General features: G+C 39.9%; 1 protein-coding gene across 4 annotated transcripts in view; it reads right to left on the bottom strand.

The window, feature by feature from the left end:
* SAMD12 (sterile alpha motif domain containing 12) overlaps positions 1-14,631 on the bottom strand; it is a 175,039-nt gene that overhangs the window by 52,828 nt on the left and 107,580 nt on the right. The window contains exons 6-7 of one of the 4 annotated variants that reach the window (XR_010719497.1): positions 12,952-13,068; positions 10,879-11,525 (exon numbers count right to left, since the gene is read on the bottom strand). The exons of 2 other annotated variants lie outside the window; for them this stretch is intronic. The gene's annotated coding sequence lies outside the window, so the exon portion shown is untranslated. Of the gene's footprint in view, positions 1-10,878; positions 11,526-12,951; positions 13,072-14,631 lie in introns of those variants that run through there. One more of the 4 variants, XM_066177031.1, reaches the window with a different exon arrangement.

Below are 14,631 nucleotides of genomic sequence, written 5' to 3'. Positions count from 1 at the left end.
AGTTCAGATTTATACACTTATTAATAAAATCCAGACGGTCATTTCAACACCCTCATTTAGCAAAATAAGCCAGTCAAATCTGGTCAGAGTTGCCTGGACTCCACGTGGCAATGCAGAGCGCCCTGGCAACTTTAATTGTTGCTGCCTAGAGGAGATTTATGATGCTATCCATCCTGGTCCTAGCAAATAAATCATATCTTCCTCCAGTCTTCAGCATATAGGTTGGATGAAAAAGGCTGGTAAGTCTCATTAGGGCTCCTGCAAGCAGTGCAGAGGTAAGAAGGGAGCCACTGGACTTGGCACAGCTTTTGCTTTTGCCCATATGGACTCTCAGAGAATTGGTTTTGTTGATGGGGTTTTGAAAACCATCAAGAGGAGGTTTTTTCCTCAGGAATGAAGGTTGGAGGAACCTTGAGCTGCCATTCTGTTCTGGTTCCAGCACCTACAGCCTTTGGTTTGGTGCCTCTATGCCTCCTCCTCCACAGAGCAACCCTCAGGCGACACTTCCTACCATTTCCTACCTACTTCCTACCTGTAAGTTCTGCAGGACAGCCACTGCCTTCTACCATGCACATGCAGCCATTCTCACCAGGGGGTGTCAAGTATAACAGCAACACAAAATAATAGCTAAACGAGCTGGAAAATAACTTCAAATGTCAAGTTTTTGTTTCCTGTCCCTCCCCCTCGCTTTTCTAGCAGCTTGGAATTTCTTAGGTCCAATGTGGACAGCATCAAGGGGAATAAAAATGGAAATGTACTCTAAAATAACACATTTATTAAAACACGCAAGAGACAGGGAACTGCCAAACCTCCAGTTTCCTTAAGAGTTCATTCTGTAATGGTCTTTGGGCAGCAACATCAGAAATTAAAATTCTTACATCATACTCTTAATAACTGTATTAGTGTAAGATAAGCAAAGGTGACAGGAAGCTACACTTACAATACACTGTGTGTGTCCTGAAGACTGCAAGGCAAAACAGATGAGGCACACCAGTGGGGTGAAAAAAAGGGGGATTTCAATGTTTAATATCTTCAAAAGAGATCTGGATGATGGGATAAATTGTGCCCCAATGAAGTTTGCTGATGATACAAAACTGAGTGGGAGATAAACACTTTGAAAGGGAGAACCACCCTGCAGGAAGACTGGATAGGCTGGAATACTGGGCTAACAAGAACCTTATGAAGTTGAACAAGGACAGGTCTGTCTGGGGAGCAGCTCTGTGGAAAGGGACCTGGGGGTCCTGGTAGACAACAAGTTCAATATGAGTGAACAGTGTGCTGCTGTGACGAAGAAAGCCCACAGAATGCTGGCCTGCATCAACACATGCATCCCCAGTAGAGATGAAGAAGTCACTATCCTGCCCTACTCAGTGCTTTTCAGGCCACATCTGGAATACTGCTTTCACTTTTGGTCCCTGCTATACAAAAAAGGCATGGACAGGCTGGAGAGGGTCCAGACAAGGGCCAGAAAAAAGGAAAGGCTGAGATAAGTGTTTGTTCAGCCTTGAGATAAGAAGGCTTAGGGGAAACCTTACTACTGTGACTCAGTATTTGAAGGATAGCTATAAAGAAGAAGGAGACTACCTTTTTACAGGGAGTCACAGGGAAAATGGGAAAGGTAATGGATACGTGTTACTCCCAGGGACATTCCAACTGGATGCAAGAGGAAAATATTTCACACTGAGAACCATCAGCTGTTGGAATAATCTCCTCAGGGAAACAGTGAATTCTGCAACATCAGACACATTCAAGACTCAGCTGAGAAGGCTGCTGGGTCCTTTTGTCTAGACCGTGCTTTTGCCAAGAAAGGTTAGACCAGATGAACCTTGAGGTCTCTTCCAACCTGCTATTCTTGATTCTATGGTTTTTCCTGTCATTATAGCACATATCTAAAATTTATAGGAATATATTACTTGTCCAATTCATGTGAAAACGTATTTATCTATTAATAGTGGAACTATTTCCTTACTCCTTATGTCAAGCACATTCCCAGTGCAAAACAGAGAGTCTGTGCACTAGAGTTTCATGTACAGTAGAGTGATACAAATCTAAATGAGCTGGCTCAAGAAAAGGAGCTACAATGGCAGAGCACAAAGCTTTTCCTCCTGCAGGTAGGCTCCTCCAAGCTGCCTGGCTGGGTAATCTTTCTTCATGACACACTGCAGAAGGCAGTATAGACAAACCCAAAGACAAGACAAACAGCAGATGCAGAGACACAAGAAAACAGCGAGCCACAGGTCGGCAAGGCAGTAAGTAGCACTTGATTGCTTTTGATGTTTCAGTACCTCAAATGCTGGCAAACTTTCCGCCAGCAAGACAGTCATCAGGTGGGGTCTGAGGGGAGCATGGGGTGACTTTGTGGTAGGGAGTTCTTTCTAAGGAAGAGCATAGGTGATACCATCATTTAGACATGTCTGGGGGGACATGGCATTGGAGCAATGGGGAATGACCTCACTAATCCATAAAGCTGCTAGGGAGGGAGGGAGCCAAAGAAGGGCTGGAATAAAAGAGAAGTATCTTGTGTTTAATACACACTCAAGAGTCAGGTGTGAAAAGGATTCCCAATGGCTCTGAGGAGCAGTTTCCCAAACACTGCAGAAGTTCACTAGGCTTGTGCTGACAGGCATCACCAGAAGCAGGTTCACAAAAAGTGTAACACTGGCCTCAAAATATTTGATGTTTTCACTTATTTCAGTTACATGGCTGACAGGAGGAAAAGACTGTATCATATCTTTGTTAATGACCTCATTAATGACAAGAGAATGAGACTCAGTGCTGCAGATCCTAATTACTGGCTAATGCTTAAAATAGCAAATAGTACATATTTCTTGAGCAGTCAGTCACGCTAAGCATCAACCTTACTTCTCTCACATACTTCCGAGATTATGTTCAGTTTTCAAAGGGGAAAAGAGAGAAAAAGAATGCTATATGCAGTCTCATAATAGCGTCAGTTGTGCAAAAGACTCAGCTTCATGTTTTCCAATGTTGCTATTTTTGTACTTGCTTGGAAAAAGCACAGTTTAACAAAACTTCACCATCAGCAATCCTCACAAAACGTTTGGCATGTATTTGCCAGCTTTTTACTAAGCTAATTCATTTTTTAAAAGCATCTTAGCAGAGATAACCGCTCAGATTTAGATTTGAGTTCTTGTGTATGACATTCATCAGTAGAAATGAAGTACTTTGGAGATAAAAACAATCATATTGTTTCATTAGCCTGAAATATTTCAGATGGGGACAGCAATAAAAGTAGATAGCTTTTAGATACAAGCACAGCAGAAAAACTATGTTTCATAGTGAGAGTTCAGAATGACTGGCAAATAACCTGCTCTCCTAACAGAAAAGGTGGGAGTAAGGTCAGGCCAGCATGTGGACTGCCTTGCCCGGCTGATGAAGGGCTTGCTGTTCTTTGAGCTCTGTGTGTTGTGCATTCTAACACACTGAGTTTCAATGCTTGCCGGTGGTTGCTTTATCTCATAGGGAAAAGCAAACACAGTGGCAAATGTTCCATAAACTCCAAAGACCGGCCAAACCTTATGATCTATACACATTATTTTCCTTGATGGCAACTCAAGTAGGATGCCACTCACATGGAGATGTCTCAGAGTATTCTTCCCCCTTCAAATTCCTGATGAAACATCACTCCTTACAGGAAACATTTATGAACGTCCCTTTTTCCAGGTCAAGAATTAAAGAAGGTTGTAGAAATCAGTGTGAGCCCCAAACCAGATTTTAATCAGCACTTGACTGGCCTCCTAATGCATTACTTTCTTCACAGAAAAGCTTAAAATCACTTGAATTAGAAAAACTGGCATTTTAGAACCAAAGCACTGTGCTGTGAAGCAAGCAAGAAAACCCCAGACCAAATATGTCTTAATTCCCTTTCATGCCAGAAAGTTACTAAGACTTCATTAGAATACAGCTTTTTAGCTTGGCCAGCAGAGTATCCTGTGACAGACCATAAAGCCAACTCGTTGATATTGACATAGAGGAGACAATTTGTAACTTAAGTTCCAAGAGACAACTTTGAACTGAAAAGAAGAACTAAACCAAAAAAAATCATGTATCAAACTTCAGCTGCCTTTCATATTAAAATATTATCGGTGTATATAACTGGGACTTAATTTTTAAACTTCTGAGGTCCATCAGAAGTTATTTGGGGACCTTAAGCTATAAGGCGCAAGCTGACATTTTGAGGTATCATCAGAAAGATTACAATGAAATGTTAAAGAGTTATATTCCCTTTAGGTCAGTTGAAGCAGGAATGGCAATCCTCATCTCTCTAAGTCCACCACAAGCCCTAAATTGTAGAACAGCGCACACTTCAATTATTCCCCTGCTTTCAATGTGCTAAAAATAAAACGGACATCATAAACCAATTTTAACTAATATTATAAAGCTAAATGCATGCCAATGCCAGTAAATGAAATGTAAAATTAATTGTGCTGCAAGAGAGGAAAGCCTTGTGAAAGAATTACTGCAGTAGTAAACGGTGAGCACTTTGCCCTCAAGCTTCACTGAAGTCATTACTCCTTAGATGCCATGAAGGGTAGTTTTACGAAGTCTTCAACACAATGTTAATTTATTTTCAAACAGACACAAAAACCAGCTAGCAACCCCAAGACTCACCGACATTAGCCTCTGATGATTTCAAGGGGCAGTATCTGGCCTCAGATACGTGGATGGGAGGCTGAGTGTAACTAAAGTTTTGATGGAAGGCTCTAGAAAAACAAATGCATTATTTTCTGGAACAAATACAAATGTTGTGTTGTCAAAATGAGCGATCATTAACCTGAGGAGCTAAAATGAACTTGAAAATAAACAGATCATGGCAACTTTTAAAAGCTGGCACTGATCATACTGGCTCTCTACACTGCTGCTTCCTTTCCTGGCCAAACAAGATTTGACTGCTGTAAGACATATATATCCCAGGGCAACCATGGTTGGGCAAACTGATTTCTACATGCTATCTTCGTGCCTTAATGGCAACACCGCCAGATACAGCAGGTTTCTTTTGGTGGTGATCATGTTAAGAAACACGAGGCAGGCAGGTAAGGTTGGCAGGACAGCACAGTGAGGGAGTAAGAAAGCACTTGGTAACTTGTAAAAACAAAAACCCTAAGATGTTGAAACGATCCATAGGAGAGAACACATCCTTTCAGACTTCTCTTTAAAAGCCTCCTTTTTCTTAACAACAACAACAGTTAATGAAGCAATAAGGAAGAACTGAATTTGATGCTCAACAGTTTTAGGTCCTGGAGCTGAAAGCACTGAGATGACTTGTTCCATGCCTCCCCAGGGTGTACAAAATGCAGGTCTGAGTGAGTCACCGGACAGGCAGGGGATTTCTGGGACACAAATGGCCAATTTAACAAGTACGCTAATGTTCACTGAAGGGAATGACAATTAGAAGAGCAAGCTGTGTCTTAAGGATGAGCTGAAAAGACAAAGAGATGATGCAGCTGTTTGGAAGGAAAATGTGTTGAGTTGGGATCTTATCTGTGGTTTCTATAACAGAGATCCTGACTCTACAACAAAAGTACTGACTGTACTTTAGTGGAAGGTGGTTTAAAACAAATCTAAGCATCTATCAAATGAACATATTTTTGTACATAAACCATGGTCTTTGAACTCCCTGCATCTTGATCCTGTTCTGTAGAGCAGATTAGTGCTCACTACACAGGGACACTTGTGTCAGTAAAATGCTGTGACTAGCTGGTACTGCAGAAGGAAGAAGAAACGGGAGCCCTGTTCACAACATTGCATTTGATCAAAAGAGGTTGCACCAAATACATGAAACCATAGCAGTTCTATAAGTAATAAGTGTAAGAATAATAATTTTCAGAGAATCTGTGGTCACGGTAAGACCACCAGTTCCTCAAACACTTAGTGAGTAACTTGGCTCTGTAAGGTCAAACTCTGTTCTGTTAATATTCCAAGGTCTTTACATATGCATTGGTGTTTGAAGAAATGGGTCCCAACACCATACCACAGAACTCCATCTCCATACATAATTTAACATGGCCATATGAAACTTAGTTTAATATGCAAAGCAAAGATCACATGAAGTGATAAAGATTTAATGTGAGTGGAGTTGAAGGTGACACACTACAATAAAACAAAAACATAAAGCAGTATTTGTTCTTCCTGTCATCCTCTGCGAGACAACCTGATAACAAAATGACACACATGTATTTCCAGGCTTAATCTGGATGCACAACAAAACCTAAAATTTAAATTAACAGGCCCAAGGATTTGGATCCAAGAATATACCATGCCAAGAGAAAACAGTGAAATCTGATGATTACACTTTTCAAAAGAATGATCCCTCAAATGTGTCATGCCAAGATTATAAATGTAACTGAATATCCACAGAACCTACAGGCAAGATTTAAAATAGAAACCAGCCTTTAAATACAAGAATTTCAACCTGAGCCAAAGATGAGTACATTTAAAAAAAAAAAATAAATTTTGCTAGTTGTTTATTTTCAGTGTTTAAGTCACCAATGTGACACTGACCAGTAGTTTCTTCTTGCTTACACACAATTTAAAATAAATAGCAATTTAAAAGTCTTACACCTACCGGAAAACCAACTTTCTTTCCCTTCCAATTTTGACCTTTTCTGTTTGGGAGTCATTGATTTTTTTTACTGCCTGTGTTTCTAATGGAGCTTGAAATTAACACAGCTTTTTGTTTACCTCCTAATTTGTGCACTACCATCATCAGTGCTGTCAGCACAGCTTTGGGAATAGGGCTTGTTTACTGCCTCTGCATAACCAGCAATAGGAGCATAGGAGCAGAAAATAGGTTTGGTTTAGAGTTTTTCCTTTATTTATTCTTTTTGTCCAGGTCCTTTTATAGCTTACATATTAATCACTTGAGCAATAATGTGGCTCGTTTTGTCAATATTCCTTAAACAGAAGACAGAAAGACTTGAGCTAGTTCAGGGATATGTTGAATTCCTCTGGTACATGTAACACAAAAAATTGGTATTATTGTTGTGTCAATACAAAGCATTTGTCAGCCTTTTGCACAGTGGGAGTTCCAGCAAGACCAGCACCACCTGTCTAATGTGGAATACCAGCTAGAGAAGTCCCACAGCAACTCATTCTCTGATTCACAGCTTTGGCACAATATCCCGATCTCTGCATTAAGACAGCTTCCAGTACGAGGGTCCCCCCAGTGGTATAGGAAAAATGTCATTGAGTCACATACTCAGGATCAGCACAAAGGCTTGTATTCTTGAAGATCTGCAGTGTTGCCATTGGTGTAAGAATGAACTTATTCGTCTTGATCACCACCAAAGTGCATGGCCAGGGGTCGGTGATATACAATGAATTTGAGTAAGTTACCATCCCATTATCATGTCCTTCAACAACTGTGTGGTTGCTACGTGACATGATCACTTAGTATCGTAATTGTATAACTCACATATGTGATACCCTATCAAACCATTAATACTGCCAACTAAAAGTAATTCTATCTGTTTTCCAGAAAGAATTACAAATTCTATGCACTGATTTTGTTCCAGTGCAAAGGGATGGACTACATGGTCCATAAAACCTGGATTTCTGTTTTCTAGATGTTTTTTCCGAAGAGACATTCCCATGCCATGCTGCCATCCACTCTTGTATGAGTGCTGACATAATCTGAACAGGTAAGAAAGTTATTTCTTCATTAAAATATTCTAAACAGTTTTAGAACAGCTGTTCTAAACCATCCACCTCTTTGAGTATTATAACCTCAAAACCATAGAAGTCTGGGTATCTCACTCAAAATAAACTCAGTAACAGGAGTTTCTTGCTCCTGTCAGAAATGTATCCCTCTTCCCCAAATTCAGTACAACCTCTAACTATGGTCCCCAGGTTCCTCCTGCATATAATATACTATTTCATGATTCTGAGAATTTAGTGCTGTGTTGATTCAATGCCTTTGATGATGTGTATGCAACACATTTAGACATTGGGCATTTGATAATAAAAATCCTGCTTTATTCCTTGTGAATGATCAAGAGCTGTGTTTTAAATACAGTGATGTTTTTGTACCTTACCTACTCTGTCAACTGTGCTCCCATGTCAAAATAATAACTTTTAGTTAACTAGAACATACAGTGTATTCCAGTTGTTTCTTTTTCTGTATTCTCTCCCAGATGACAGCCTTGTTGATTTCTGCTTGCATCTTCGTGCCTAAAGCCTTTTCCCCCTACAGAAGGTCATTAAGTTTCAGAGGGGCTTTTTTTTCTGCATGAAGTTACCAAAATTAGTTCGTCTCTCAGCACCGCCTTGTTAGCATCTCAGTGACTAAACAATGCTCCTTCCTCTGGAGACAGCAACTCAGAAAGGTCATCTCTTGACCCAGCCAGGTCTGTGCATATGCACTCTGTATCCTCTAGGCTGTCTATGGGCTTAGTATAAATCATTATCAAGTACTAGAAAGATATAAGTTAATCTGATTTTTAAAACATATATTCTGGAGGGGGTTCAATGTATGCTGGAAGGACTTCCACAAGTATTCAGTAAAGCTTTACTAAACTACATGGTTTTGCAACAGTATGCAAAGGTTTACGAGGGCACAAAAATCAAAGAATCTTAAAGACAATCTTAAAATCAGGAAAATTATTTAAGTTTTTTCATCCACCATTATTACTATAATTGCCTTAGAAATAGATTTATGCATTTTGCTGCTTTAATTTCAATTTTTGTCAAAGACTGATGTACCAGAATGTTAATGTTGTATAATTATATATTCTGTAAATTAAAGCAGCATGGCATACTGGTTGGGAATAGCACATTTCACACTTCATTACTTCTGCTACAACTCAACCAATCTTCTCTTTCCAGCAGTCAAGAGTTTCTTTGTTGGTTACTTTTTTTTCAAGTGTTTCCACTCCCCAGTTCTTTGTTGCTTATCCACAAACTATACCGTCCTCAGTGATGGACATGTAGATGGTGATGGTGGAAATCTGGTGGCTTCCTCTAGTAACAAACACAACTAACAATGGCAGTGGATGGCAGGTTTGGGAAATTTACACAGCCATCACAATGAGCATTGGAGAGAGGACAGAACTGCCACCAGTGGCCTGAATGTTACACCGTGGAAATCTTATAGCAAATAGACCTAACTAAACCTGACTATTTTAAACCCCAGCACGAGTCCCAAATTCATCAGATTAGGAAAAATACCATGTTGCAAGATTGCTTCTAAGTTATGATATTGGTAGGTGAATTTTTAAACACAGAAGACTATTCTAACTGATCTGCAGAAACACGTACAAAGAATATGCTAGGTGAATTAAGAGGGTCCTGAAACACTACTAAGAGCTATCTCCTACTTGGACACCTCTGAAAATATTATTTGTACTGGCTCTTCCAACACACAATAACCACCATGGAATGGGCATTTTCGCTAATGTATAAAAAGATTAAACCAAGATGCCACTGAAATCCATATCTTACTTTTCCTCCAAACACATTTCCATACTGAATTGGAGATAGTTTTGATATCAGTAGTAAAAACAGTATCTTTGGTTCATTTTGATTGGTACTGCAGGAAGAAGTTGCAGCACATTATGGACTTTTCATTAGTCTTTAAAAATCCAGATGTCCTGGGTTCAAATTGGTAATGTTGTCAGTGGCTAAAGTATTAAACTGTAAACATAAAAGAGAGTTTAAGGAGTTGTGGGTAAACTTTAAAAGAAAAATATCTTTGAATTTATTGATATGAGTTTAAGAATTTATGAATGATGACATGAATCTGTATGACACCAGCTCTAACAATATCACAAATGGGAGCTTTGTTAGGTTGCAATGCTTATTTAGAAGCTTAAAGCTGCACATGTGGATTTTCCAGGCAGCAGCCAGAGTGCCCTATCTCCCACTGATCACAGCTTCTTATTATGTGCCTCAGCAGAAGCACCCACAGAGATGTGAAATCTTCCCCCATCCAGACCACAAACAGCTCAGCTCAGAGCCTTTGGTTTCAGTTTGGCTTCTAACTAGCAAGTGGATTTTATGCAACAAAATCTGCTGCTTTCAAAATCTGTGCAATGTGCACGGACGGCGTCAGCAGGCAGGGCATAGGGTTGTTCTATGAAGCTCTCTTTCACTTTATACCTTTTAACTCATTCTCAAGTAGGCCCCTTACTGAAGCTGCAGGTTCCACTATGCTAACAACAAACTCATTCCCCAGGGATGCAGTCATACAGTTTCACAATGCTTCCCATACTTTAAAGAATATAAACTCTTTTTAGTATCATACACAAAAAACTGCTATCACTGCAATGGCACAGCTGCTTCTATTTAGGAAACTGCATTTCCTTGTGCTTTCAAGCACTGCAAAACACCAAAACTCACAATACCACCACATTTTACATATGGACCATCAAAGCAAATAAGGGTTAGGTTTCTGGTCTCGTTATCACCCAAGAAGCTCAGAGCAGATTTAGAGCCAAGATGTCCCAAAGAGCAGTCCTACTATAATCCCCAGCACATTCTTCCATAAAGGTACTTGTATTTCAAGATGCACATTTTTCTTTCCAGTTTGGCAATTTGACTTCTTTTTAAGACCTTTAATTATAGCTCAAATTATGTTCGATTTATTTTTCCATGGCTGTTTTTTCCTGTCTAGTGCTCTACTGGCTTTTCCTCTTTCCACAAACACCAAATGCTTTAAAAATCTCTTTTGTTGTTAGCAAGCAGGAAAGGAGAAGAATTTCTTGAGAGTGTCTCTCTCTTTCTCCATGGAGGAAACAAAACAGATGTTGTGCTCTCCTCAGGGAGAAGGATCCTATCACAGAGCAGGTGTAAGTGAAGGCTGCTTTGCATGTGGAGAGGAAAAGAGCTGCATTAAAGGACTTTGATGGAAAAGCAGCACTGATGGCAAAAGCTTTCATTTTTTGAGGTAGAGAAAGAAGTTCATTCCCCTAAAGAAAGGAAGGGATATGGGGAAAGCAGTAGGGAAAATAACACCTTGCTTTGCATTGGCAGGAGGAGCAAAGGCTACTGCCAATTTCCCCAGTATTAATCAAGGATTTCCCTTAAAGCAACGGCTCTGCAAAACAGGGAATGGCATGAAAATGTTTACTTTGCGTTTATAAACTGTTTAATGCTTCAGCCTCAAACCAAGAATAAGCTATAGACTCCACCTCCTAAAACATCCAGAGCAAAATGTGGGTTCCTTTTAAACCTCACTATTTCTGAAGGAGGTCAATACTGTATTTTTAACCACTTTAGGCTGGCATTAATGGGTAACTTTCACAATTTGAAAGATCCCCTAAACCCTTCATTGTGACCTCAAAAAATAATTTTAAACATTCCTCAGCATAACAAGAAACAATTACTTAAATATAATTTCACCTTTTGAAACACTTTCTTTGTATATACGTGAATACACAATGAAGAAATAATAATGTTTGTGTTAGCACCAGTGAATCTTAAATTCAGACTTAAGATGAAACAGTGATGCTCTATCACACTGGGGAACAAAGGTCAGAGCAGCTTTCTCCATGGCCATGAAGACTGGTCTCCTAATGAAAAGAAAAAAAAAATTATTTCCCTTGGAGTTCAATGGAGTTTTAATTTTCATTCTCTCACAGATTAAAGAGTATATTCTCCTGCATGACTTAAGTTTGCATAAATGCCAGCTCACTTTTAAGGACAACCTGGCATTTACAGAGAGCCAGTTTTATCTGCAGAGCTCAATTTTAAAAAAAGGAGACATCAAATGAGCTGGTCCCTATGCTGCTTCCAAGATCAAACTTAAGGAGGGACAGGTGTTCATGGGCATTATTTATACTGAAACACAGGCCCAGATGCATCTCTAGAACATCCAAACTTCTTCTATCACTATCCCCTGGCATCTTTTTTCTTTCGTGCTGGAATAATGCTACAGCATACAAACCCCTGTTCCCTCGGGAATAAAAGAGCTATAGTGTTCAGGTACCCTTTAACTTGTTTAATTCATCTGTTTAATTTTGATGGATGCATTTTTGACAAGTCCTCAGAAAGCAAAACTGGCTGGTTTACACAGGGGGCTAAGGGTGCTGGAGGACAGGCAAGACTGCTGCACAGTCACATTTATAAATAGACAACAGCCAAATGCTGCTCAAAATTGCGGAGAAGGGTCAGCACATTGTATCAGGAACACCACAGTTGCATAGCTGTATAAATATCACCACCGAGTGCAGCAGGAAATAAATGGAGTGCAGCCCCAGAGATGCAGGAGGAGAACACAGAGCCAAAGCCACAGCAGCAGGCCTCTTCAGAAACACCCAAACCTGTGTTCCAGTGAATTGCATGTCTTGGAGCTGACACCACAGGACAACAAGACATTAGATTCAACTGCTGCACAACAGAGCACAGACCTCTGTTCTTTGGATTAGTTGTGGCAGAGCTGCACCGTAACATCTCAGACCAGGCCACTGTCACTACTGCACCACCTTTTTTTTACTGCAGGCAAGTGTCACAGTATTCCTGAAAAATCCCAATTTCTTTGAGGAATGAAGAAAATTATAACATAAGTGTTTTTGTTTTGAGCTGCTCTTGGCTGACAAGCAAAGCCAGCCAAAGTCTGTAGTGGAAACACTGTCCAGAATAACTACCAGCCATATTCTAAGGATCCAATTCAGTTTTACATAGGAACACTATTCTAAAGCAAAGGACAGTTAAAAACATGATTGTTCTCTTTTTGTGGCATCATGTTCTAACCACTAATAGCCATTGTGGCCTCAATGCCACCTTTCTGATGCAGCAGCAAAGGGACAAGGGTACAATCTCTGCACTGTGCCGGTACTACTGTCCTGCAGTGGCCAGGATAGCAGTGATTCAGTCTCCTTGTGTCAGTGGCACGCCACAGAATCTCAGAAAAGCAGGTGACTTAATCAGATCCTATAGAGCTATAATTCATAGGAACAGAAGAAAGATCTCAAGTCTACCACTGCCTTTACACTTTACCTTTTTTACTCTCTTTGCAGTGGAATGACACATGTTCTGCTGCATGGGCCAACCTTCAGGAAATACCAAGGAGCCAAGCTAGGTTTTTCTCCATTACCCAAATGGACTCTGTATTTTCTACTTGAGAAATAAACAGATTAATAGGTTTGGTCCATCAAACAATAAATAATTTGTGCACACAAATAGATTTGATTCACAACAGCCCAATGGTGCACGCTACCAATGCAGCAAGCTGCCTGCTGTAAAAGCAATGCGTTCTTCAACGATCAGAAAGCAAAGGGTACAGCTGCTGAAGGATGATGTGAAATTAAAGAGGGAATGAGACATGTGGTCTTATTTAATCACACCTGGTGCTTCAATTTTTCAGTAACAGCACCCCGCTAGACTGTGTCAAATCAGTTCTACAAAGAAAAAATTATGGGTGGAAAAAATGAATTAACTCTTTCATCCCTGCTGTTAAGGCATTATCTGAGTCAGAAACATCCTTAGCTGTGGTTGTTAAGGATCCTTTTTTCCCCAGATGAAAGGTGCATGTCATCTGGCTAAACGGCACTCAGTGGATGACAGGGCTCCTGTGCCAGCAGGTGAGCATGTGCCCCCCACACTGAGAGAGCACAGGTTTTGGGGGTATGAATGAACTATTATTATACACAAGAAATCTTCCTGGCCAGAATCAACTTGAAGGACTCAAGTGCCACACTGGGACCAGTCATTTTTATTTGTTTCCTTAGGTGGGTGGCACATATGTGCAGAGAGAGAAGCAGAGGAAGCAGGACAGCTGGGTGCAGCAGAATGCAGAAGGGCAAAAAGCAGCCCTTCCCCTGCTTTGGATGCTCTGTTCAGATTTCCTGTGAGAAGAAAATTTATCCCAGAAATTCTCTGGTTTCTGTTTTCTTTTGGGCTTTCCTTTTTTGAGGATTTTTGTTTGTTGAAGTCCTATTTTACAGTTTGGGTTAATATTAAACATCAAACATCATAATTTGATTCTGCAGGCATAGTGTGGTGTGATTTCTGTGTCCTGTTGGCTTGTCGCTGTTCCTCAGTGTGAACTATGCACTCATAAATCACCTGCAGTAATAGACAGCAAGGTTCTGTATCTAATGTAAAAAATGGCATCTGTGGTTGAATGTTCCATTCTTCAGGGAAAAAAAATAATCCTTCTACATGATTTCAGCCAGCAGCAGAAAACAAAAAGCCAAGGCATAATTAACTTAACATAAACATCTTTATATTAAATACCTAGAGAGGAAAATCAAACATGAAAAATAACTATCATGCTTCCATTTTGGTCTCCTCATTGAATTAATGTCACCAGTACAACACAGGATAAAGTAAGATATACAAGGCTACTGCCTGGATGAGCTGTGTGTTTGGAGAGCAGCTCATTTTAAGAGGGCAGATACTTCTTTATGCATATTTAAGAAATTGGCATTTATTTGGACATATTGTCTCACAAGATGTCTAGTTTTTACAGTATGGATTCAGCCAATTTACTGAAATACCAGGGCATTCACCAAATACCTGAGAACAATTTTAAGAAGATTGTAGCCCCTTTATCATTACTTGCATAACTCATACTCAAAGAGATTATCACACCAAGGAGTATTTTTTTAATAAATAAAAAGGCATTGTAAAAGACCTCCATAAACAGATGATACTAACACTGCAACATAAGGATTA

This window comes from Chamaea fasciata, unplaced genomic scaffold, assembly GCF_029207755.1.
Source record: "Chamaea fasciata isolate MVZ Bird 193981 ecotype frontalis unplaced genomic scaffold, bChaFas1.0.hap1 SCAF_1, whole genome shotgun sequence".
In the NCBI taxonomy this organism is placed as follows: Eukaryota; Metazoa; Chordata; class Aves; order Passeriformes; family Sylviidae; genus Chamaea; species Chamaea fasciata.
Note: the sequence above shows the minus strand (reverse complement) of the source record. Positions and strands in the feature narration are given on the sequence as shown.